Here is a 23,986-nt window from a genome sequence, read left to right as displayed (position 1 = left end):
GAAAGAAGGAAGGAAGGAAGGAAGGAAGGAAGGAAGGAAGGAAGGAAGGAAGGAAGGAAGGAAGGAAGGAAGGAAGGAAGGAAGAATCAAAGAAACAAAAAGAAATAAAGAGGAGGGAGGGCATCCTTTGAAATCTGAAAGGGAGATCTTAAGAAGAAAACCTATAGTGCCACTGCTTGAGAGCACACCAATTGGCCCAAGTAAGCCATGAATGTGTTCTAGTGACTGACTAATTCAGCTGGTTACAATATCAGGACTCTGAGAATGGGTTCACTAGTTGGATCCTCAACTAAGCTAGGTAGTTCATTCTGTCTAATAACTTATGGATTGTGCCCAAACTCAATTAAGGTGAATTGGAAATGCATGTCCTAAGATACACTTAGGAGTAGCTGAAGGCTTATGAATGAATTGGATCTGCAAAAATCCAACTCAACTGTTGGAAAAACAACTCTAGATGTATTGCTTATGCCTTTTAGTTAAAAGCACAATCCATATATATATGAAGGAATGCCTACACACTGAATTTCTTATATTCTTATAATTAAAATAAAAGAAAATCCCTGACTTCCACTTCTTTTATTTCCCCTTCCCACACACAACAAACAATTCCTAGCACAGCAGGAACACATTAAAAATGCTTGAGAAATGATTGCTAAAGGAATGAAACTATTAAGATGATACAGAACCAGGTAAAGAATTACAGAACTAAAGAATTGGAAGGGACATTTTGTCCAACCCATACATGAAGGGGATTCCTACAATAAAATACCCATGAAGTGTCATCAAAATGCAGCATACTTGAATGAATCCTGATACACAAACAGACCCAATGCCGTGTCATTGAAAGTTTTAGAATCCCCTGGCACATTAGCTGACTGTCTGTACTATCTTCTTTTTTCTCAACCAAAACTTGTACAGCTGATCAAAACAATTATTTCTTCCCCTTCACTAAGGAAAAAAAAACAACAGTTGCCCATTGACTTAAAAAGAGGAGAAATTGAAACCAATTCTGGTAAGTTATAATTAATTCAACTGATTCCTCTTTGTGGTTTAAGTACAGAATATTCCAACTAGACTGGAAATAATTCAGGGAATTGTATAGTAGAGATGATAAAGGTAACCATCTGATTTAAATTTCAGAGAGTATACTGAGCTTACCAAGAAGCTATCTTTTATTTAGAACTATAAAATTGCCTACTTGGGCCTATGAAGGATAGGAATCCTAATCTAGTCAGTGGTTTAAACGATTTATTGAAAATCACTTAAATCTTTAAAATACCAAAATGAAATTTTTTGACCTAGAATTCACTCTATCTGCATTTGTCACACCATTCATATGCCTCTTTATTCCTTATTTTGATAAGTGAACATGTTTATCTATTTTCTTATTTTTAAGTACAGTAATATAAGTTTAGTACAGAAGAGTGAAAAATGTTTTAAACAACTAAGGACTGAAGACAAAAAGAGGTTTACAAAATTCCTTTTTGTAAAAACATAACTTGAAGAATGAAAATCTGGCCAAAATGATACTTTGCTCATAGTACAAAACATATTTTAAAATGTAAAGTTTTCTTTTCTATAAAATGAGATTGAAAATAGCACCTCCCTTACTGGATTATTGTGAGGATCTTTTAAAGAACTTTACAACCCTTAAAATGCTGTATAGATAGTAGCTATAATTTTTGTTATTCAGTCACCATTTTGGAAGAAACATGGCAATATAGACTGAAATTAATAGAGATGAATAACTAAACTTGTTCCTTTTGGCTACTTGTGGAGGAATCAAGATCAATAGGTAGAAGTTATAAGGAAATAGATTTGAACTGAATATAAGGGAAAATTTCCTACAAACTAGGGCAATCCAAAAATGGAATATATTACTTGAAAGGTAATAAATTCCTGAACACTGTAAAATCTTAAAGCAGAAGTAAAATTCTGAAGTTCTTGAGGTGTCTTTAGTACTATTGGCTCAAGGTCCTACCACCATTGTGTTCCCTCTTCTGTTAGGTGCCAGTATCTAGGACCTCAGTTCCTTTTAACCAGTTAATATCAATTAGCTTTTACAAAGGGATATTTACTCAAAGTATGTAACAAAAACTAAGTACAAACATTTTCACTAGCACCTTGGTTGCACACTTACCCTTTACCTATTTAAGTTGGGGGGGGGGAGGAAGAATGAGCTTATTCCTGGCACAATTTCTGCATGCCTTTGTTCCACCAAATTGATGTCTAGATATGGTATAACTGCTGAGTCTTCATCTTGTATGTCATAATTGTGCAGGGTCCATGCTAATCTTCTCTGTATCATTCCAATTTTTGTATATGTGCTGCCAAAGCAAGCATTTTATTCCTCATCTTGGCTACTGCCATTCTTTGCTCCTTGGGGATATAGATGTTGTTAATGTTGTTGAGTCATTTTCAGTTGTGTCTGATGCTTCATGAACCCTTTTGGGATTTTCTTGGCAAAGATAATAGAATAGTTTGCCATTATCTTCTCCAGCTCATTTTACATATGAGGAAACTGAGGCAAACAGAATTAAGTGATTTTCCCAAAACAGCTAGTAAGTGTCCAAGGCCAGATTCGAACTTAGATTTTCCTAACTCCAGGTCTGGCTCTCTGTCCCCTGTACCACCTAGATACCCTTTAGAGATACTAAGCTTGCTGCAAAACCTAGTATGGTTAGACTCCTAGATGCTAATTTTCTTTTAAAACTCACAAGTATCTTGCATCCAAAATGGGAAAGGAGTAATCAATGAGGTTAAATTGATGTGACCTCAGAGGGGAGAAGGTCTGAGGCATCTCTCCCTGGACATTGTCAGTGAAAGAGTCAAACCAAGAGAGAGCCAAAAAGAACAGCTGAGTTCTAGTTACTCATACTTTTTGAAGCTACCTCCAACCAAAAAGGCTTCTCCTAACTTCATGGTTAGCAGACTGGAGCTAGTTACAGAATGGCTATTTATGCCCCAGTGTCTCTACAAGACACTTCCATTATACATCATCACACTGTCCTGGAAGCAGACTCCCCAACCTTTCTCAAGTGGGAAATTTATATCAGCTGAGCATTTTGATGCACTCTGTGGTGCTCCAGTCCCTCGTTACAATTATAACTACTATTTTAAATAGCACTTTAGGGTTTACAAAGCACTTTCCTCATGAAGCAAATAATGCAAGCATCATTATCCTATTTTACAGAAGGAATCTTAAAGACTTTTAGTGTCTTGCCCAGGGGTCACATAACAATTAAGTGTCTTAGCTAGGAAACAAACTCATCTTTTGATTCTAAGACATATTCTTCTATATACTATGCTTCCTTCTCTAAAACTCAGCTTTATGTACATTGGAAGACTCCCGTTAGCCATTAGGGCCTCAGTTTCTCATCTTTAAAATGAAAGACTTAAACACTATAGCTAGGATTAATTTACTTTAAGGTTGGAGGAATTTTAGTCATGTCCAGCTCTTCACTGGCCCCATTTAGAGTTTTCTTGGCAAAAGTACTGGAGTGGTTTGTATTTTCTTCTCTCATTCATTTTACAAATGAGAAAATTGAGGCCAACAGGGTTAAGTCATTTGTTTAGGATAACACAGCTAGTAAGTGTCTGAGATCAGATTATACTCTGGAAGATCAGTCTTCTAGTCTTTAAGCCTAGCATTCTATCCACAAAGACATTCAGCTGCCTGCTTTAAGGTTTATCGCATACTTTCCGTATATTATCTCATTTGATCTTTATAAAATTTCCATATACAGTAGATGCTATTATTGTCCCCATTTTTCCAAATGAGGAAATCACAGCCCTAAGAAATAATGTTACTTGTTCAAGGTCACATAGATGGTAATCAGAGCAAGGGGTGGTACCCAGTTTTGGGTTTTTTTATCCAAATTTGCTGCTCTTTCTACTACCTGCATTATGTGATAAACAGCATCAGTTCTGCATCCTGTATTTTTTATTCTTTCTAGCTGTGATCTAAATGAAAAGAGGAAGTCAGTTAATTTAAATTTTTTGAAAATATGTTCCATCCCTGAATTATTCTCTAGGATATTAATGATACTTCCCCATAGTGACACTCAAATCGCTCATAATTCCTCAACTACATAATGATCCATCTGCCGCAACAAGAGTTTCCAAGTTGATTTTTAAAAACACTCTACCCAATTACTTATTTTGAGTAGAAAATTCTTATCATGCAGAGAACTGACTGTGGATTTTCAAAAACTATGCTTGAGGTGGACAAATCTGACAAGCCCTTCCGAGGTAAAAAAAGCTTCAGGTCAAAGTTCATCAAAAGGCACAATCTATTCCCTGAAGACACAGGTAGTTAAATTTGACAAGGTCCATCAGAAAAAAGACAAACTAATTTTAAAATCCCTAACAAATAATGATTTTTTGTTAAAAAAAATTGATCACAGGAACTCTTGAATAAGAATTTTTTTTCCAAAGAGAAGATGAGGGATTGGATTATATGGTTCTAAGGTCCCTTTCACCACTGAGTTTTATGATCCTATGAAATGATAGAGAGCTAGAGCCATTCACCACATCAGTATTAACATTTGTTGTGAATGAAGCCAGAAGGCATAAAACTATTAGAAGGAAAGTTCATAGGTTCTCCACAGAGAGTTGAGTAAAAACATTTTTAGAGCTAGATTCATTTTGTAGCAAAAAGCAATGACACATCATTTCATAGGACATTGAGGCATCTCATCCTATACATATGTATAAAGGAAAAGACTACAATGATGATAATTACATTTTATGTACAACAATCTGTTGCAGAAGATGAAAAAAAAAAGAAGATCCTTCAAATTAAGTCAAAATATACTTTAATTCTTGCTTGCTTCAAATCAAAAGTGGCAAAGAGAGATAATGGCAAAAACTATAAAAAATATGACTTGGAATCAATCAAGAAATAAAAGAAGGCATGGTCTTGTGGACTTTTCAGAAATCTCAAATCTATGTGTCTAACATATTTCATTTAAGGGGAATCAGAAAGTGCTAGATGTAGAAAGTACCAAATGATATCAGAAAAACAATAATAAATGTCTGCATCTTAATATATAGGAAATAACTGGTTAGTTAAAGCAGCAGAAGCAATTCCAGAATTAGCTCTTGGTATGAAAGTAAGTGTGTGCACAGTCAGTATGTGTTAGAACAAAGGTCAAGATCAATACTAAATTAGAAAATGGGAGAATGCTGGGAAGACTGCAAGCAATTATCACAGCTCTAGCCTAACCTATTTACAAAGTAGTTGATTCTGGGTGGGGGAAGGAGCAGGGAGAGAAAGGGAATTATTAAAAAAATTTTAATTGTATTATCTGAATTTTTTTCTTACTGATGTAAAACAGTTGCCACAATGAAGTGGCCAAATGACTCAGAAACAATCAGTAAAACTTGATCTTGTCCAGTGAAGAGATAATGGCAGCCAAGAGCAAAGTCAGCTCAAAGTGCAAGCTCATTTATAAAGCATTAGAAAAGACCAAACTAATTGAGTTTGGGGAGGCTCATCAGCAAAAGCTAATTAAATATTGAAGAGTATGAGCAGTTTTATCTTACAAAATAGTGAAAAGCAGTATAAAGGATATGATATTGTAGACAGCTTGGTGTGAAATCCAACTAAGACAAATAAAGTGAATATTTAGATGAAACTATAAGATAGACAAAAAAATAGGTAAAATGAAAAATCTGTCAGTGTTTCAATACCAGTCAATTTTTGACCAATGATGACAATAGAACCACAAAAACTGGATTCTATCACCTCTATTCTTAATGTTTTCTATACATGGAAATAGAAATGGCACTTAAAAAAAGATGAAATACAAAAATGTTAGCAAGGCCTAGCCAGATACATACAAAAGAAATTCCATGCAATAATAAACAGAAAACTTTTCCAAATGTTTCTCCAAAAGCAAATATTCCTTACTAAATGGACAGTTATTTTATCCCCAAAAGAGAGGCACAGAATAGCAAAAAAGAGACGTGATTAAAGAATGCATATTGCCCAGATTTTATTGTAAAGGTAGATTGACAACCATGGAGTTATTCTACAAGTACACAAACCTTAGATAACTACTGCCAATGGACAATTACCTAGGTCTAGAATTGGATATCTTATAACAAATTGGGTCCAAAGGTTGAGTAGCATTGCATTTGAGAAATCATGTTACTTTCAATGCTCCTAAGTTTCCAACTCTCACAAAAGGCCCATTTTTTAAAAAAACTAGTATCATCTCGGTGACACAACACAGGCACAAATCATGGGAAATGGGAATTAAAATTTCAGTTGAGTCAATGATGAACAGAAAGAATCATAGGGGACATAAATAGTTGGTAGGATATTACAAAAAATGGTTTCTGTGTTCAAAGTAGTATAAAAATATATCATGGATATATATGACCAAAAAAAGTAGATGGAAAAGTTAATCATATAACAAGGTGAGGGATACCTAGAGGCACACCTGATGTTACAATAATATCAATCAAATTGTCAAAGATCCAAAGGAAGGCCTACAGAATATTGGATAGATCTTTTTGAAAGATTTATAACAGTGGCATCACAGGGGTCATATCTTGATTTGAGAATGAATTAGATTTAAATAAGGGAGAGTTACATACAGTTGTCAGCTTCACTTTCTCTTCCAAAGTCATCCAAGTCCAGTAAGCAAGATAAAAGCCAGGATGACTAGTGATGGCCCAGTATACAGTGGATGACCTTAGTATCTTTGATGCCTGACCAATGTTCCATAGTGCCTGCTTCTGCTGCTTTATGACTGTTGGAACAAATTGTTCTCATCCATCCATTCTTCTACCATTTCCATGAAAAAATAGAATGGCTGAAGGGGAATAATGTGAAATAAAATTGTAAATCTGATCCCAGGTGATACAGATCCTGAAATATTAGGCTATGGAATTTATTATTTTATGGAGAAAATTATTTTGGTACCTTTGGGAAAGATGGGTAGGAGTGTAGTGATGCTGCAATCAGGGAGGACAGTCAGGGAGCTAATACAGTGGTACAGATGAGAGGAGACAATAGTTTGAACTAGGGTGACCTGTGAGTGAGCAAAAGAGGACTGATGCGAGATGTGTTGGCATGGTAGAATGTGTAAGATTTGGAAATTGATTTGATTTGGGGACAAGGGGCTGAGAAGAGTATGAATAACTCCAAAGTTGCAAATCTTGGTAACTGGGAAGACAATATTGTCCCCAAATTAAATAGAAATTTTTGAGGGACACATTTAGTAGGAAGACGATGACTTCAGCTTTTGTCATGCTGAGTTTGAGTTGTCTCTGGGATCTCCAATTGATGTCCAATAAATATTTGACAGTTATGGACTGAGATTCAGGGGGAAAATTAGAATTGGATATGTAGATTTGAGAGTCATCCACAGAGGTGCCAGTTAAACTTTTACTACAAAAGTAAAAAAGGCAAAGATCAGATTTTTGTCAATGTCTTTAGAGAAAAGGAGTTTTTCTTCCTGTTAGAAATGCTGTCTTCACAAATAAAGGCGTTGGCAGCTTAATAACTGCATCCCTTAAAATTATCAAACTACCGGCTGTGCGATTTATAAGGCAGTGTCAATGAGCCCTCTTTACATAGCCCTCCTCTTCTCCCTACTCCACAAGAAAAATAGAATTTTAAATAGCTAAAAATTGATCTTGCTTTGGATTTTACTCTGAGCTTTAAGCAGTGAAAGAATCATTGATATCTAAACCATTATGAAATGTACAGTGAGAACTTTGACCTGTCAAAAAATATTTCATGCACTTACCTGTTTGCATGAGATTGAATTAAGTGAAAATTAGACTGTCTTCATGCAGAGAAAGTTGATGAAAGATATCCATTTTTGTCGTAATTGTTTTTAACTCTATTGGGGTGTTAGAAATATGACTCTAGTTCACTTGAACTACTTGCTTTCATTCTCCTCTGTGGGAAAAAAATGCATGTTCTGCTTATGTAAACTGTGTTCCTCTTCTATACAAACAAGGACAATTGCTATGTTGGCCCTGTATTATTTTGAAATGACCTAGGAGGCAGACTTTGGTGACAGATGCTGAAAGAGAATTTTCAAAGAAAAGATATAACATTTCGCATTGGCTTCAAGAATATTATTTTTTAATTTTTATTTAGGATACTTGGGCAGACAAATCAAAGTATAGAATAGTAACCAAAATAGTAGTATTAATTTGCTTAAAGTACCTTGATATAATGAAGTAAAGGTATGATGAATTAAAAAGAGGTCAATGTAGGTAGGAGGCAGCACAGTCCTATGCCAAGAATCCCTATGAATTGGAATGTGACAGCATCTTGGCTCTGATTTTACTATCTGTGTGACTTGGATAAGTCTTTTCACCTCCATGGGCCTTTATTTCCTCATCTATAAAGTAAGGGAGTTAGACCCTAGTCGAACATATCCTTAGTGACTCTAATCACTCTATGTCTAGTTGACGTCTAAGGTCCCTTCCAACTCTATAATCTATAGTAAAACATTACCCAAAATAATCCAAAGGATATTCAGCTGTTCCTCTATATCTCTTCTGTCCTTGGTGGCTAAATATCTTGAAAAATTCTGCAATTGATGCTTCTAGTTCCTCTGTTTTCACTTCCTTCATAGCCTCTTGTAATTCAGCTTCCAAACTCATCATTTAACCAAATCTTGGACAGGAGATTATTATCACCTAGGCACAGCATATATTTGTGTGTGTATTTACATGTATGAATATATATTTGTGTATATATTTACACGTTTAAACATATATATTTACACACATAAACACATTTGTGTATATATATTTATACATTTAAAATATGTATATTTAAACATATAAATATATATTTGTATATATATTTACACATATATTTTTATTTTTTATCTTATATCCATCTATATATATTTATATATAATTATATAATAGCATAGTATTTTATTATATTTATTTATTTGCATTTCTACTAGTTACTGTGTGCTTACTACTTAGGGAAAATGATGATAATTATCACCTACCAGACAGGATGGTTGTGAGAATTAACAGGATGATTACAAAGCATTTTTACAAACATATGGAAATGGTTTGCTACTATTTAAAAATAGATTGGTTAACTAAATGGCAGCAGATTTAATGCTAAGCTTGTACTGGATTTAAGTTCAGTCTCAGACACTTACTAGCTGTGTAACCTTGGGCAAGTCACTTAACCTCAGTTTCTTCATCTGTAAAATACAGATAATAATAGCACTTAACTCCTAGGGTTGTTGTGAGGATCGAATGGTTTACAGATAAATATAAAATGCCTATCATAGTGCCTGACATATAGTAGCTGCTAAATAAAAGCTAGCTATTTTTATTGTTGTTGTCAGAGATTTCTTGTCGATTATTTCGAAAACTGTAATTTACAGTTTGGGAGATCTAAGTAAGGTACTACCATCCCTTTGAGTAACTGCAGGAAAGCTATAGATTATGGGAGTTGAAGATATTGATGGACAAAAAGGTCAGAGTAGATGAGAGAACATCAATATCAAAAGTTATATTGATGTTGGCAATTATAAGGAAAAGGGTTGGAGGAGAACAAGACCTTCATAACCAAGTTTTAATTTTTAATCCTATCCTAGCTAGATAAGGGTAGAAATAACTATATTAAAAAACTGGAGGTTAGTCCAGGTTTCCCATATTATTAGCTTTATGAGCTTGGACATATCATTTCAGTGTTCTTATCCTTCATGTTTTCTTAAGTAAATCTAAATAAATAACTTTAGATCTTCCTGACTACAGACCCAGTGCTCTCTCTCTCCACTGCACCATCTAGCCTCCTCTAGACATAGGAGAGGTCATTGGATTTAGCAATTAAGAGATCATCAGTATGCTTGGAGAGAATTGTTTCAGACAAGTGAACGGGTTTGAACTCATACTAGAAGAGATTTAGAAGTGAAGCATCAAGTGTAGACTCCTTCTAGGAGTTTGGTAGTATAAGCCAGGAATGATATGGAAATCATAACTTTTCTTTCCTCACAATGTTGAAGTGAGGACTAACTGAATTTTATATCAGAAAAATGATATGTAAAAATGTAACACATGACATTATATATATGTTTCCTTTTAGCTTATAGATATAAAGTTGGAAAGGACTTTAAAGATCAATAAGTCCAACTACTTGAAGGCTAGCTACATCCATGCTTTTATGAGTAATAGATTATTGTTTAATTGCTGAATTCTTCAGTAATTTCCTCATGGAAAATTCTCAACATAATTTCCTTTTCATAAACTTATATCTGCCCTCATGCCAATCTATTTTTAAATATTAGCATACCATTTTCACATATTTGGAAAAATGCTTTGTTAATCATCCTGTTACTTGGCACAACCATCCTATCAGGTAGATGATTATTATCACCTTTTTTTCCTAAGTAGAAAGAGAGGCAAAAATTCCACAATAATGGGTTATATTTATGTAGTGCCTTAAAGCTTACAAAGTATCTACCTCACAAGAATCTAGAGGTAGGTAGTATAAGTATCCTTGTTTTACAAATGGGAAAACAGGCTCAAACAAATTAAAACCCTGGTTATGGTCACCTATCTGGGAAATAGCAGAGCTGGGACTAGGATTCTAAGTCTATTTTTTCCCCATCATACCATAGTGATACACAATTTTTAAGTCATCCAGAAGTATGTTTACATACTGAGTGCTCATTTTGTCATCCTTTATCTCCTCAGTCCATGAATATTAACACTATAACATATTAAGCGTTTACTTTATCATTATATATTTTCTTTGTCTTTGTGTACTGCTGCTATCATATCTGAGTTTACAAAATATTTTGACTTTTAAAGGATGGGAACCACATTATTTTACCATGCTCTGTTGTGACATATACAAGGCTGTGGGAGAGTTAGAAGAAGAATTAGGAGGAAGACAAACAAAAATTAGGAGGAAGACAAACTTTTAAAAGTTTCTTCTGATCCTGCATCCCATAACACTGTTCCTAGAAGGAAGAGTGACTAAGGAGTAGTGTGTATTAGTTAATATAACCTTCCCCAGATTTAATGATTCAGAATTTCATTAAAGTAAAGTTAGCCTCAGATTAACCAGAATGTTCAATTAATCAGGTGACCTTGTTCCCCTTACAGTCCAGGCTTTAGAGTTCTGTTTTATAAGTTACTTTTATGCAATAAAAGAGATAAATGGTCTGGATACACTGGAAGCAAACATCCCCAGAGTTCTACAATGTGTCCTTAGGAATCTGATTGTACAATTTACCAAAAAAAAAAAAAAAAAGGCATTCTAAATATTGTAAAATGAATTTTTACCTGCATCTATGAGGACTATCCTGCTCTACTGTAAAGGTCTAATTAACACAATTCTAGAGGAAGAAAATGGTGAGGGTGAGACAATGAGAGAGAATAGTAGTAGTATTAATTACATGTAAATTATATAATACTAAACATTTTTTATCTTCTACCTTAATATTTGTTCCATTTTTAAAAAATGATTAGATCCTTAATGGTCCTTTCCTTCCTCTCTCTGTGTTCCCAACATAGATGTAAATGAAGGCTTTTTAGTTCTCCAGAGAGTTTAATGAGATTCATGCCAGTATTTGGAAGAGGGAAAGCTTTTTATCTATCCAATGACTTGTGACCAGTTCAAATAAAAGTGCTCGTGTTCAAGACAGTTAAGTAGATAGAGAAATAGATAGATAGATAGATAGATAGATAGATAGATAGATAGATAGATAGATAGATAGATAGATAGATAGATAATAGGGAGATATATGAGATGATTATAGATAAATAAGTGAGAGAGAGAGAGAGAGACAGAGACAGAGAGACAGAGAGACAGAGAGACAGAAAGAGAGAGAGTGTATGCAATTTTTCATAGTTCCTGAATACTGAAAGATAATGTGATTTCCCGAGGGTCACACAGCTAATATGTGTCAGGGGCATATCTTCTTGACTTCCTAAACTGCTGCCTGTCGAATATGACAAGCTGCTTTTCACTATCTGTCTTTGGATGTTATTGAAACCTTGATTCAGAGAGATTCTCAAATCTTTCCATGTTGGTTTGATTGATAATCATGACAAAAGCAGACAATATCAAGCAGCATTTTGGCCTTGAGGTTAAATGATTGGAAGGACTTATCTGATTGGTCAATCCTGATCAAGAGCTACTTTACTAACCAAATGTTATCATAATCCCAAATGAATTAATTTATATTTTTAAACCCTGACCTTTTACAAATGGCTTAAAGTAAACCAGCTTTTCTCTGATCATAAACCTTGTAAAATTAACCTTGTAAATTTAACATCAACAATATTTTAAATAAGGAGATTGGACAAGATGATAATCGTTGACATGCCTGCCCACTCTAAGTTCCTGTGCTGCTGAGATAGAGTTCATTGCTAAGGAAGAAATGAGGTATAATTCTGCTTTAGTGCCATGGAAACTGAAAATTTATTATTGCATGCAACATTACAACACTTTCAACTTATTTAATTATTTAATTTTATTCCAGAAAATCAGTGAAGTTTCCTCAGTCTTGGCTTTGATTGGGTTAACTTTTCATAGAGGATATAGTAGAGAAAAATGCTAATGTAAGGATGGCTTATTTGATTGGTCAAAATAGGCAATATATTATGCCTATGAGGTCAGAAGTTCATTTCTTGACTAGCCTTTTTGTTTCCTAGGGCAAGATATATTCAGGACTTGGTGTTCTCAAGAAGATATGAGTTTAAGTTTTGCCTCAGACGCTTATGCGATCCTTCTCAAGTCATTTTACTTGTGTCTGCCTTAGTTTCCTTATCTGTGAAATGGAAGACATAAAAGCAACCACCTCCTAGGGCTATTTTTGGTTTTCTTTCATTGATATGTTCTGATTTTGAATTTCAAAAATTTACAGATTATCCCTCTTTAGGTAGAACTAATGATGCAGTGACCTCATCAGAAAGTGCATACAGCATTCTACATCCATAACATCCCACACCTGTACTTCACTGTTTTGTCATATATTTTTAAATTTTAAAAATTTACCTGATCTCTATTTTTAATCTATTTTCTGTCTTTCATATCCTTCCTCACCAAGAAAAAAACATACTCCCTGTAAAAATATACATAGTGATGCAAAATAAATTCCCTCAATAGAAGTGTATATACATTTGTGTGTGTGTATATATATATATGTATATATATACACTTAAATGGATATATGTGTATATAAATATATTTAAATAGATGTGTTTGTTAATACACATATAGATGTGTGTTTACAATTCTATACCATAAATGTAAATCTTCTCAGGTTTGCTAGAAACCACTCTTTTCGGCAATTTTTTCTTTTTCTTTTTTTTTTTTTAAACCCTTGTACTTCGGTGTATTGTCTCATAGGTGGAAGATTGGTAAGGGTGGGCAATGGGGGTCAAGTGACTTGCCCAGGGTCACACAGCTGGGAAGTGGCTGAGGTCGGGTTTGAACCTAGGACCTCCTGTCTCTAGGCCTGACTCTCACTCCACTGAGCTACCCAGCTGCCCCTTGGCATTTCTTATAGCACAATAGTATTCTATCACATTCCTCTACCATAACTTATTCAGCCATTCTTCACTTGATGTAAGTAATCTTTTAGTTTATATTTTTTTGTCCCCAAGAAATAGAAAGCTGTTAACAATATTTTTGGACCTGTGGATCTCTCTTGGGTAAAGGTCAAGCAGTGGGAAGCAGGCCAAGGGACACAAACTACATAGTAACTTTTTATGCATAATTCCAAATTGCTTTCCAGAGGAACTGTATCTATTCAGAGGTCCATCAACATTGCATTGATATGCCTACTTACCCACACCCCACCCAGTGTTGTCCTAAGAATCAAATGAGTTATCTGTTGTCTTTTAGAAACCATAGGCATTCTATGAACAGTAATTATTATTTTTTATTAGTATGAAGCCAATGAATTGCATATGGTATCCTGTCTGAACAAACATCTAGGATTCCCTAGGCAGGGTTGGGAATACTAGTCATTTCTGTTTGCTTGTCTATCCCCTCTGCTTTTACAAGAGGATAGTTAGCTATTCTTCTACTCATTCAAAGCATGTAATAATTGATGCCAAATCATCAGAAAGAGCACATGTGCCATTTGAATATCCATGTGATCCAAGAGTGACAGGGAAGAAAAACATCCATGGGACTCATACCTCAAGCTATTCAGCTAAACTAGCAGGTGCCCAGCCTGCTTAAGAGATGCCATTTGGAATTTGTCTGGTTTTGAATCAAATAACAAAATTATCTCTATTGTTAAAATGCTAACATATTTGATTATATTTCTTCCACTTTTATTGGCTTCTTTAAAGCCACTACTAAATAAAACCTACACCCCATCATTTCAGTAATTCCATACTCAATACAGCAGGTTTGCCTTGCGTACTAATTATTCTAAAATACTTAGCTTTCCATGTTCTTGAGTAACTTTTAAAGATGCAGTAACGGTTGATCTAGTTTCCTTTTTTAATGTCACCTTCACACACCCAATCATAGATTTCTGCTGTCTTTCAAAAACAAAATTTTCTGCTTGCTCTCCTGGAATTGGTTGAGACCTTCTTTAATCTTTATTTTTCACTGCCAGCATTCACACCATCTTTCATCTTCTGTTCAGAATTCTGCTTTCTTAGCCTACTTGTCCATATCCTGTAGAGTACTTCCTCATTCAGGGCTGTGAAGTCAATATTAATGGCACATCTCACTTAATTGATGCTTTTCTTTTCTGTGAAATATGGGGCTAATTATTGCTGTGAGAAGAAATTCCAATTTGTCTCTAGATGTCACTTATAGCTTGTTCTTATTATGTATGCTTTAATCTAAATTTTTACACTTTTAAGAATGTAAAAATTACACAAGGGCTTTAAGAAAATCCAATGTGTATGTGTGTAAACTACTAAAATTTAAAACTACACTTAAGTTTGTGGAATACCCTATTTATTTATATTTTTCAAGTGACTGAAAAACTAACCTTGTCAAGTTATGTGAATCTATTTCTTTTTTAGAATCTTTTGTTAGTATTGATACCTTATGAATAGTGATTTTTTCCACTGCTTATCCTCCATCACCTGCTTTGTTTCTGCCACTAAAGTTCAAGCTCATTATGTACTTCTATTATATTCTTTATCGTCCCTCAAAAATATGTGGCCAAAAATATCTTGTATTTGAATAGTACTTAAATATATATTGTCATCTTTAATGCATATAGATTCAAAGTTCCTTGAAGTCAGGGACAACTTCATTTTTGTTTCTCTATCCTCAGCACACAACATAGTATCTTGCATAAGGTAGGCACTGGGTTGAATTGAATTTTAATGTCACCATGATAATATTAGGGCAGCTAGGTAGCATAGTCGATATAGAGGGCTGAGCCTGGAGTCAACATGATTCATCTTCCTGAGTTTGAATCTGGCTTCAGTTACTTACTAGCTGTGTGGCCCTAGGCAAATCACTTCACCCTGTTTGCCTCAGTTTCTTATCTGTAAAATAAGCTGAGAAGGAAATGGAAAGGAAAAGATATTCCAGTATATTTGCCCATAAAACTCCAAACAGGGTTAGGAAGAGTTTGCCATGACTGAAAAATGACTGAACTAAACGACTGTATTAGTTACTATAGGATTTATCATCTCCATTTTAGAAAAACCACTTCGATAGATACAAAAATAAAGATTTGCCCAATGTCACACAGCTAATGCAGAAGTAAGATCCAAACCAAGGAAACCTCTCTTCTAGCTCAGAGCATTCAATGAAACCTACTTTATCAGTAGGGACAAGACCTATGATTTCAGCAGTACAGTCAGAGAGACATTGCTTACTAAGAGAAGTCATCATATTTTCTGCAAAGTGTATTTAAAGTTGCTTAGAGCAGAAGTATCAAACAGAGAGCATATGGACTATATAAGGCATACAATACTACCCACTTTGGCCTGGATCAGATTAAAATGTTTTTAACAAAATAAATTAAAATACAATAAAATGTAGATGATGTTAGTCTGTGGTTTTCTAAATCAATATACAAACCTTATTATGGTTTGGTGGCCCCATTTCAATTTGAGTTTGACACTAGCAGCCTAGGGCACTCCAAGATTAAGTGACTTTCCCAAGGTTGTGTTGCTTGACAGAATATGTCCTACTCCATACTACTTATTGAGAAAATCTATAGATATGCCTAGTACTGACTTCATGCAATTTAAAACATACCAGAAATGCTAAAAGGAATAATTAGAGAACATGTGCAAATAATTGAATAAATGCTATACACTCAGCATCCATTTATTAAATGCCTGAGATATACAAATCCCTGTGCCAGGTGCTAGGGGAAATGTGAAGATAATTAAGACATAGTCCCTCATGGAGCTAAGAGTATATCAGGGGAGAGACGAGATTATAAATTTGTAAAAACAATACAATAATGATGCAATGACCACAAAACAAAATATAACAAAACTAACTCACAAAAGTTTTTTTAAAAATCCTCCATAGCAAATCTAAGGAGTAGGAGGTCAACATGCTGTTAACCTCATTATAAATATTGACTCACCTGCTGACTTTCAACATATTGCAATTTGATATAGATTTTTTTAAGAATAAAACTTACAGCCATTTAAGAGTCTAGGGAAATTGAATGATTTAACTCAATCAGGAACTGTACTTTATTTTTAAATATTTTGCCAATGCTGATTATAATCTATATTGATATAGCTTCTTCAATGTAAGAAGTCCTATTAGTAATGAAGGGTCTATTTTTAAGCAGAAAGAAAGAACAAATATAGTTGTGAGGAGGCAGAGAGATTCTCAGTCTTTAATACACGAACCTCTTTCGTGGTGAAACAGAAGAAACAGCATTTCTTTAAATAATAATTTCAGGATATCAATTCAAAGACAGAAGAGTATTTCAAAAAGTCCATTCTTTGGTTCTAATGTCTTCAAAAAGAAATTGAGGATGAAAATGAAAACTGTCATTGATGTTAAGGCTATAATAATTACCATGCAAAAGAATGATCCTTGCCGATGCATTTGCTTCCATTTTCCCATACATCCCGCAGAATATGATTAAAATATGATACTTTAAAACACTAACTTACAAAGGAACATATTTTCTCTTTGTGATACATGCAGTTCTTTATGGTTTTCCAGCATAGTGCTTCCATCTAACTAGCTTGGAGCTTTCCCACTTATGCTGAAATCAGAAATAACAATCGCAATTTAATTTTAGATGTCAGGGGTAGTTTTGGTGGAGTGGGGGACAGGGCGGACTTGTGATCTTATCAGATTTATGATGGAATTCTGCTGAGTTGGATTTGGGGAATTCCAATGTAGAAAGCAATTGGTATATAATTTTGAGTCTTAGAGAGTTGCGTAGGGTACTGAAAAGTTAAATGATTTGCCCACTTAGAGACTTATTATTTTTCATCTTGTAATAATTAATATTTCCCATGTTCCAAATAAACCTTCCTTCTTTCTCACCATACCCATCAGAGAGGAGCTCAAACTTATTGGTTGGGAGGAATGGTATGTGAAGTTATACTAAGAAGGTAATTTAAGTTTCTTTTATGAGTTATCTTTTTTGCATATAACAACTGTATTTTTAGGGATAAATTTTAGTTATAGAACAACTTGATGATTATTGTTCTTTTCACTTAGAGAAATTAGGAACTCAAGAAACAGGTAACATGTTTTAGTGTTATTTCCGAAATGGGGTTAACACATAGGCTTTACTTCAAGAAAAAAATACATTTGATTGTATTTAACTTAAATATCAATACATTTTAATTCTCACTTTTTTTCTTTCCACTAACTAAATTGACAATTCTATTTTTGTTCAAGGGTGTTCTTTCCTTAGCAACAGATCTTTCCTACCTACCACAGTTTCTAATGAAGTCATAATGCTGAATTTATGACAGTTTCAGGGGCAACTATCATGAGAGGCAATGTACCATGATGGATAGAAAGATGGGCTGGGAACCAGGAAGATCTAGATTCAAAGATTGTCTCTGAGACATATACTGTGTCATCCTGGGACAAGCCACAACTTTTCAGTGCTCTGGTTAACTCAAAAGACTCTACATTACTTAAAAAGTGGCAGCCTGCACTGGAAGAACTCTCCTTACCTAGAAATTCTTTATATTGGTGAAATCACAAGTCTAGGTTCTCTCCCTATCTTAAAGGAAAATAGCTTAGATTCATAGGCAGGGATTTCATTATGAAGTTAGTAATGGAAAACATTGGACTGAAGATGATAAATGCTTTGATTCTAACAGTTGTACATAAACTGGGTGTTTATATAATAAAATAAGAGTAAAGAAAACAGAATCATGAAACACTTAGAATGAAAGACTGCCCAGCTCACTCCAAACCTGAAATCATTATAATAAGTATGAGTCTAACTTTTAATCTTTTGTGGAAATGCTACAGAGTCAAGAGAAATACACAAATTAGGTTATTCTTTTCTATATCTAAGTAGTCAAGGAATTAAAGTTTTATTATATAAGTATGAATTAAAGAGCTAGGGGAACATGAAAATTGGTAGAAAATAGTTACTACTATTTCTTCTGAAATTTAGGTCCATGCTAGCCTAAGCTTAAAAACTGGAGGTGACCTTTGAGTAACTGTTCTTAATGTGGGGTTCATGATACTGTGTAAATACAAATATGCATATGTGTGATATAAACTTTTTTGTTGTTGTGTTCAGTTAGTCAGACTCTTTGTGACCCCATTTGGGGTTCTCTGGGCAAAGATAATAGAATGGTGTGCCTTCTCCAATAGGTAAGGAAACAGAGGCAAAGAGGGTTAAGTAACTTACATAGCTTAAAAGTGTCTGAGGCCAAATTTGCACTAGGAAGATGAGTCATCATGACTTCAGGTCTGATACTTTATCCACCTGGATGCCTATTGAAAACTCTATTTTAATACAATTAATTTCCTGCCCTATCCCACATAGTGAAAAACATTAGCTGAGGAAAGGATCCAGAAGGGCCCATGACAAAGACTTAGCATGTTAACCCTACAGGTCACCTAGTCCAACTCCCCTCATTTTACAGATGAGGTGCTGAGACCAAGAGAAGTCATGTGAATCACCCATTATTTTCAACAGTAAATGGCAGAATGCAGCTAAGTGATGCAGTGTATAGAATGCCAGACCAAAATTTGGGGAGAGCCATAATTTGAACAGAGGTTTTCTGACTCCATATTCTGTGTTCTCTCGGGAAAGGTTAATGATGAATGAATTTCACTATGCTACCTGGCATTCTACCTCCATCTCTGCAAAATCATTCCACTTTCCACATTCACTTGGAAGCCAAAGCAAGATCACAAAATAACAAGATTTAGATCTAGAAGGAACCTTAATGGTCATCTAAACCAATTAACATGAGGAAACTGAGACTTAAAGTGTTTAAAGTGATGGCCAGGGTCATACAGCTAGCAACAGCTTTAAGCCAAAGCTGCCTGGTTTTTAATCTGGGACTTGACCATTTCTCTGGGAATGGATGGATAAGGGGGTGGGAATGGAAGAGAAACACCCCAAAACTCTTTATTTCCAATTATTCACTTTTACTTGGAAGTGGTTGAGTCCTTTACCTGGTTATCAACTGAGGAATAATTATAACATGATAATCATGTGTTGCTCGCCAAGTAGGGAAAGCACAGAGAATTAATTGTCTGTGTCATCCCTGAGGTCTTCCCCCAATTCTTTTTGCTTACTGGTGGGAAAAATTGGCGGAGAGAGTTTATTGTCCTCTTGGGTACTTGAGAATAAAGAAAGTTCAGCACTACACAGCTGAGACCAAGGGGCCACTTACCTCATTATATACAATAGAAAGTCTGGCAGCTGCAGATCATAAGGAGGTTTCATCAAGGGTCTGTGGCTTATAAGAAGACTTTGCCCAGTACTGGAGCTGAGAACAATTTTCTTTTGCTTCCTCAAGTCCTTCTCAATCAAATATGATCTAGAATGAAAAATCTCCCTTTTAAGGTATCATTAACCAGTAATAACTGCAATTCCAAAAGCTCTATTTTTGTTTCATGCAGAAAGAAAGCCTGCCCTGGTAGAATATTAATTTAAGAGCCCTCTTTCATATGGAGAAAGAAAGCATTTTTTTTTTCATTTTGGAGTTAGAATATCTATTATCTTCCCATCCATCTGTCTGTCTGTGAAATTTTATATTGAGGTAGATTATGTCTGTTTAAGCTGCTTCATACTCATCTGTTAGAATATGCAGTGAACACGTTTAATTGGGCCAGTTGGCCATTTTATATGCAAATAACTAATACTATTAAGTGTATTGTGGTTCCTTCTGTTGGTGTTTAAGTTGTGTCCTAAGTGCAATGACCCTTTACCGTCAGGGTTAATGATTTTTGGCACCTAGTGTGCCTGATGTAGATCTGTCCTCAAGGACAAAGAACGGTTGCACTAAGCAGTAGTATCTTTTAGTTTGTTTTATAAAAACAAGTATTTAAGATGAAAACCACTCTCTTAAAGGGAAAGGCAAGAAGAAAAAAGAAGCTCGTTTTCTAAGTGTATTTTATATCTTCCATTTTTATATTAAAATGTAGCTATCGCATATTTTTCATATAGAAATATCATGGGTTTTTTTAAGTCATAGTGATGAAGAGAGAAAGGTCCAATATGTAACAATATTCTATTAAGAGAATTATTAAATGGCTATTAATAGCTAGTATTTATATAGCTCTTTAAGGTTTGGAGAGAACTTTCCACACATATTATCTCATTTGAGCTTCACAGCCACCCTGTGAGAGAGGTGCTATTATTCTGATCTCCATTTTACAGAGAAGGAAACTTATCACCGGAATTATTAGTAACTTGTCCCTGGTCTGCTAATAAGTACTTGGGTAGAATTTGAACCTAGCTCTCCCTGACTTCTGGTCTAGCACTTTATCTATCTATGAGGCATCCCTAAATTAGTTGGCTCAGTATATAATTCTGCATAGTAGTGAACTATAATTAGCAGTACTTCCATTTCTGCCTGTTAACACAAAATGTCAAATATGAAGGATTTTTCTGTACAGAGATGTACCATCCCATCTTTTCAGAATTCCCACCAGAATAATTAAACCCAATTAATTCATAGCCTTTACCCTAAACTCCCACATGCACATTTCAGAGAAATAGCATCTTTCCTTTAAAAAAGCATAGCAAATTTTCAATAAACTCTTGCCTCTAAGTGAGAAAGAAAAAGCCACTGCAGGTTGTTATAGTCCTCTGTATTTGATGATATAGAGTTTGTCACTTCTAACCTCTATTATAAACCAGTTGAATCCTATTGTATTCACAGTGGGTGAACTCAGTTTCTAAATGGTGAATCTGACTCGATTGTGTCAAGGAATGTGCACCTGTGCATCCATTATGAGCATCAGTCTAGCCAACACAGCTCTTGCAAACACAGCTTTTCTGTGTGACAGTATGAAATATGTCAAGGTCCAAAGGAGTCTTTCTTTGAATACCAGCAGTTGATTTAAAGCTTTAAAAGTAGGGTGTATTGATATTGAATGAAGCAGAATTATTCTTCACAGTGACATTTGCTTTAAGTGAATTCAGTTCTCACTGACATGGTTCCCAACATGAGAGCCATGGGTATTTGTAGGACTGTAATGTTATTTCAAGGTGAATACACATTTGTACCAAGCCTGATCATTATGATCTTTTAGTAATAACAAAAAGTTTGATCTAACATGGTCAGCATGATACTGTAGGATAAATAAAGAAATATATATATATACATATATATATATATATCAGTAGATTGAATGTATCTTGAATAGACCCAAATTACTCTTTTTCAAATGAATGCAATTACTCTTGTTATCAATAAAATCAATATTTACTTAAAAGTGCTATTAAATTTAGTATAGTTTTTATTAGTATGTACTTTCACAATCAATATATACTACAACAAAGCCACTATTTTTTGGAGTGCAGTGATATTTTTTTAATAATTAAAAGTTGTTCCTCTGACTGAAAAATACTTGTGGATATTATTTTACAATAATACTAAAAGTAGCCAATTAAAACAAATTAGTGACTTCTGCTATCTGTAGGCATGTGTGGTCTGCTATGGTATAGTGGACAGAATGCTACTAATCTTAGAGATTAGGAAAACTCAGTTACAGTTCTTACTTCAGATACCTACAAGATGTGTGACCTTGGATGAGTTAATTGACTTTCCTTGGTCTCATTTTCCTCGTCTATAAAATAAGGAAGTTAGATTCAGTGGCCTCTAAGTTTCCTTCCACGGATAAACCTGTGATCCTATAATCCAGGTTACCTGCTCACATTGCTACCAAGTTAGCCTTTAAAATCCACTTTTAAAGACTGATCAGTGAATATTTTTGAAATGCAATGTTAACAATAACTGGTAGCTTTGGTTATGTCACTGGACTGCTAACTTCAGATTTACTAAATCAATTTGGTTGTATTTTGGAAGTCCTTCATTTTAAATAAGTTTTACTATAGTAAAAAGAATGACATGTAATATGTTTTATTGGATTTTTTCATTAATGTTATTCATTAAGTAAGCATTTATTTTAAATTCTAATGAAAGCTTTTTTTATTTTTACATCAGATATTTATACACAATTACATACACAAACACACAACCATAACCACAATCACAGTATTCAACTCTCCCCAATAAGAAAAGAAGTTAATCAAAAATCTCCTGATAAGCAGAAGCATGTGCAATATCCTGTACCTGCAACAAAAAGGTGGGGAAATGCATTCTTAGATCCAAAATTTTTTTTTGACATTCATGTTTAACTTCTTTTTAGTGACTTAAATTATAAAATAATAAGTAGCATTTATATGGCCTTACCTATATCATCTTACTTGATTCTCACACATCCTTGTGAAGAAGGTTCTATTTTTTATCCCCATTTTATAGATGGGTAAACTGAGACTTGGACCAGGTCACACTATGAATAAGTGCTTGAGGCAGAATTCAAATATAGTCTTCCTAATTCCAAGTAGAGGGCTCAATTCACTACACAAAATTTGTTTTTGTTGTTGCTAAGTTGTTTCAGTCATGTCAGACTCTTTGTGACCCCATTTGGAGTTTCCTTGGCAAAAAATGTCAGAGTTGTTGGCCATTTCCTTCCCCAACTCTTTTTAAAGATGAGGAAACTAAGGCAAACGGAGTTAAGTGACTTGCCCAGGGTCACATAGACTAGTGTCTGAGGCCAAATTTGAACTCAGGAAGAAGAGTCTTCCTGATTTCAGGCCTGATACTCTATGCACTAAAGCAGCTATCCCAAAGCACTTCTCATCATGATATCGATTGTGTCTGTTATTCTCCTGGTTCTGCTCATTTCCTCTATAACACTTCATATGGATATTCCTGTGTTAATTTATTATATTTTTCTAAACAGACACTTATTAAGCACCTACTTTGTGTAAAGAACTGTTCTAGTTACTAAGGGTACAATGATGAAAAATGGTATGATGTCCACAGTTAATTAGGGGAATAAGTATAATAAAATTATAAGGCTGTACATTCTCTAAGACTCTTCTGAGGTTTGGGGGCTGGCTGTATCTGCATATGAAAGAGACAGAAATGTGACTGAGCAGGTGAAAAGAGATGCTGACCTTGGCCCCTTGGGCTTGGCATTTTGTCAAAGCCTTTCTCTTTAGATTCTAATCTACATGGGAAAATTGATGAGATTTAGGATTTGAAAAATGGGAAACCCTGAAGCCCAGAGCTGTTTAGTATTTATTAGTCACGGAATTATGATTGAGTTTGTAGTCTACCATCAGAAGTTACAATTGGGAGATGACAGGAAATGCGCACCATAAACTAGAGTGGGTCTATGACCAGGGGACCCAAGTTTAAGATTAGGAAGAGATGCCCAAATTAAAGACTATGCCTGAAAACCTCTGGTAGCTGGGAAAAGTAGTTGGTTCTAGGGACTAAGAACCTTCTCTAGGAAATGTGAGAGGTTTCCCCAAGACTCTTACCTACCACGTGAGGAGAA

At 34.6% G+C, this 23,986-nt stretch overlaps 1 protein-coding gene and 1 pseudogene across 1 annotated transcript in view; one reads left to right on the top strand and one right to left on the bottom strand.

Moving 5' to 3' along the window:
• The window catches only part of DTNA (dystrobrevin alpha), a 458,249-nt gene that overhangs the window by 60,126 nt on the left and 374,137 nt on the right, over positions 1 to 23,986 (top strand). The window lies entirely within an intron of this gene.
• Positions 2,239 to 2,339, bottom strand: LOC123232710 (annotated as a pseudogene).

This window comes from Gracilinanus agilis, chromosome 1 (genome assembly GCF_016433145.1).
Source record: "Gracilinanus agilis isolate LMUSP501 chromosome 1, AgileGrace, whole genome shotgun sequence".
NCBI lineage: Eukaryota > Metazoa > Chordata > Mammalia > Didelphimorphia > Didelphidae > Gracilinanus > Gracilinanus agilis.
The sequence above is the reverse complement of the archived record's forward strand: the minus strand, read 5'-3'. Positions and strand labels throughout refer to the sequence as shown.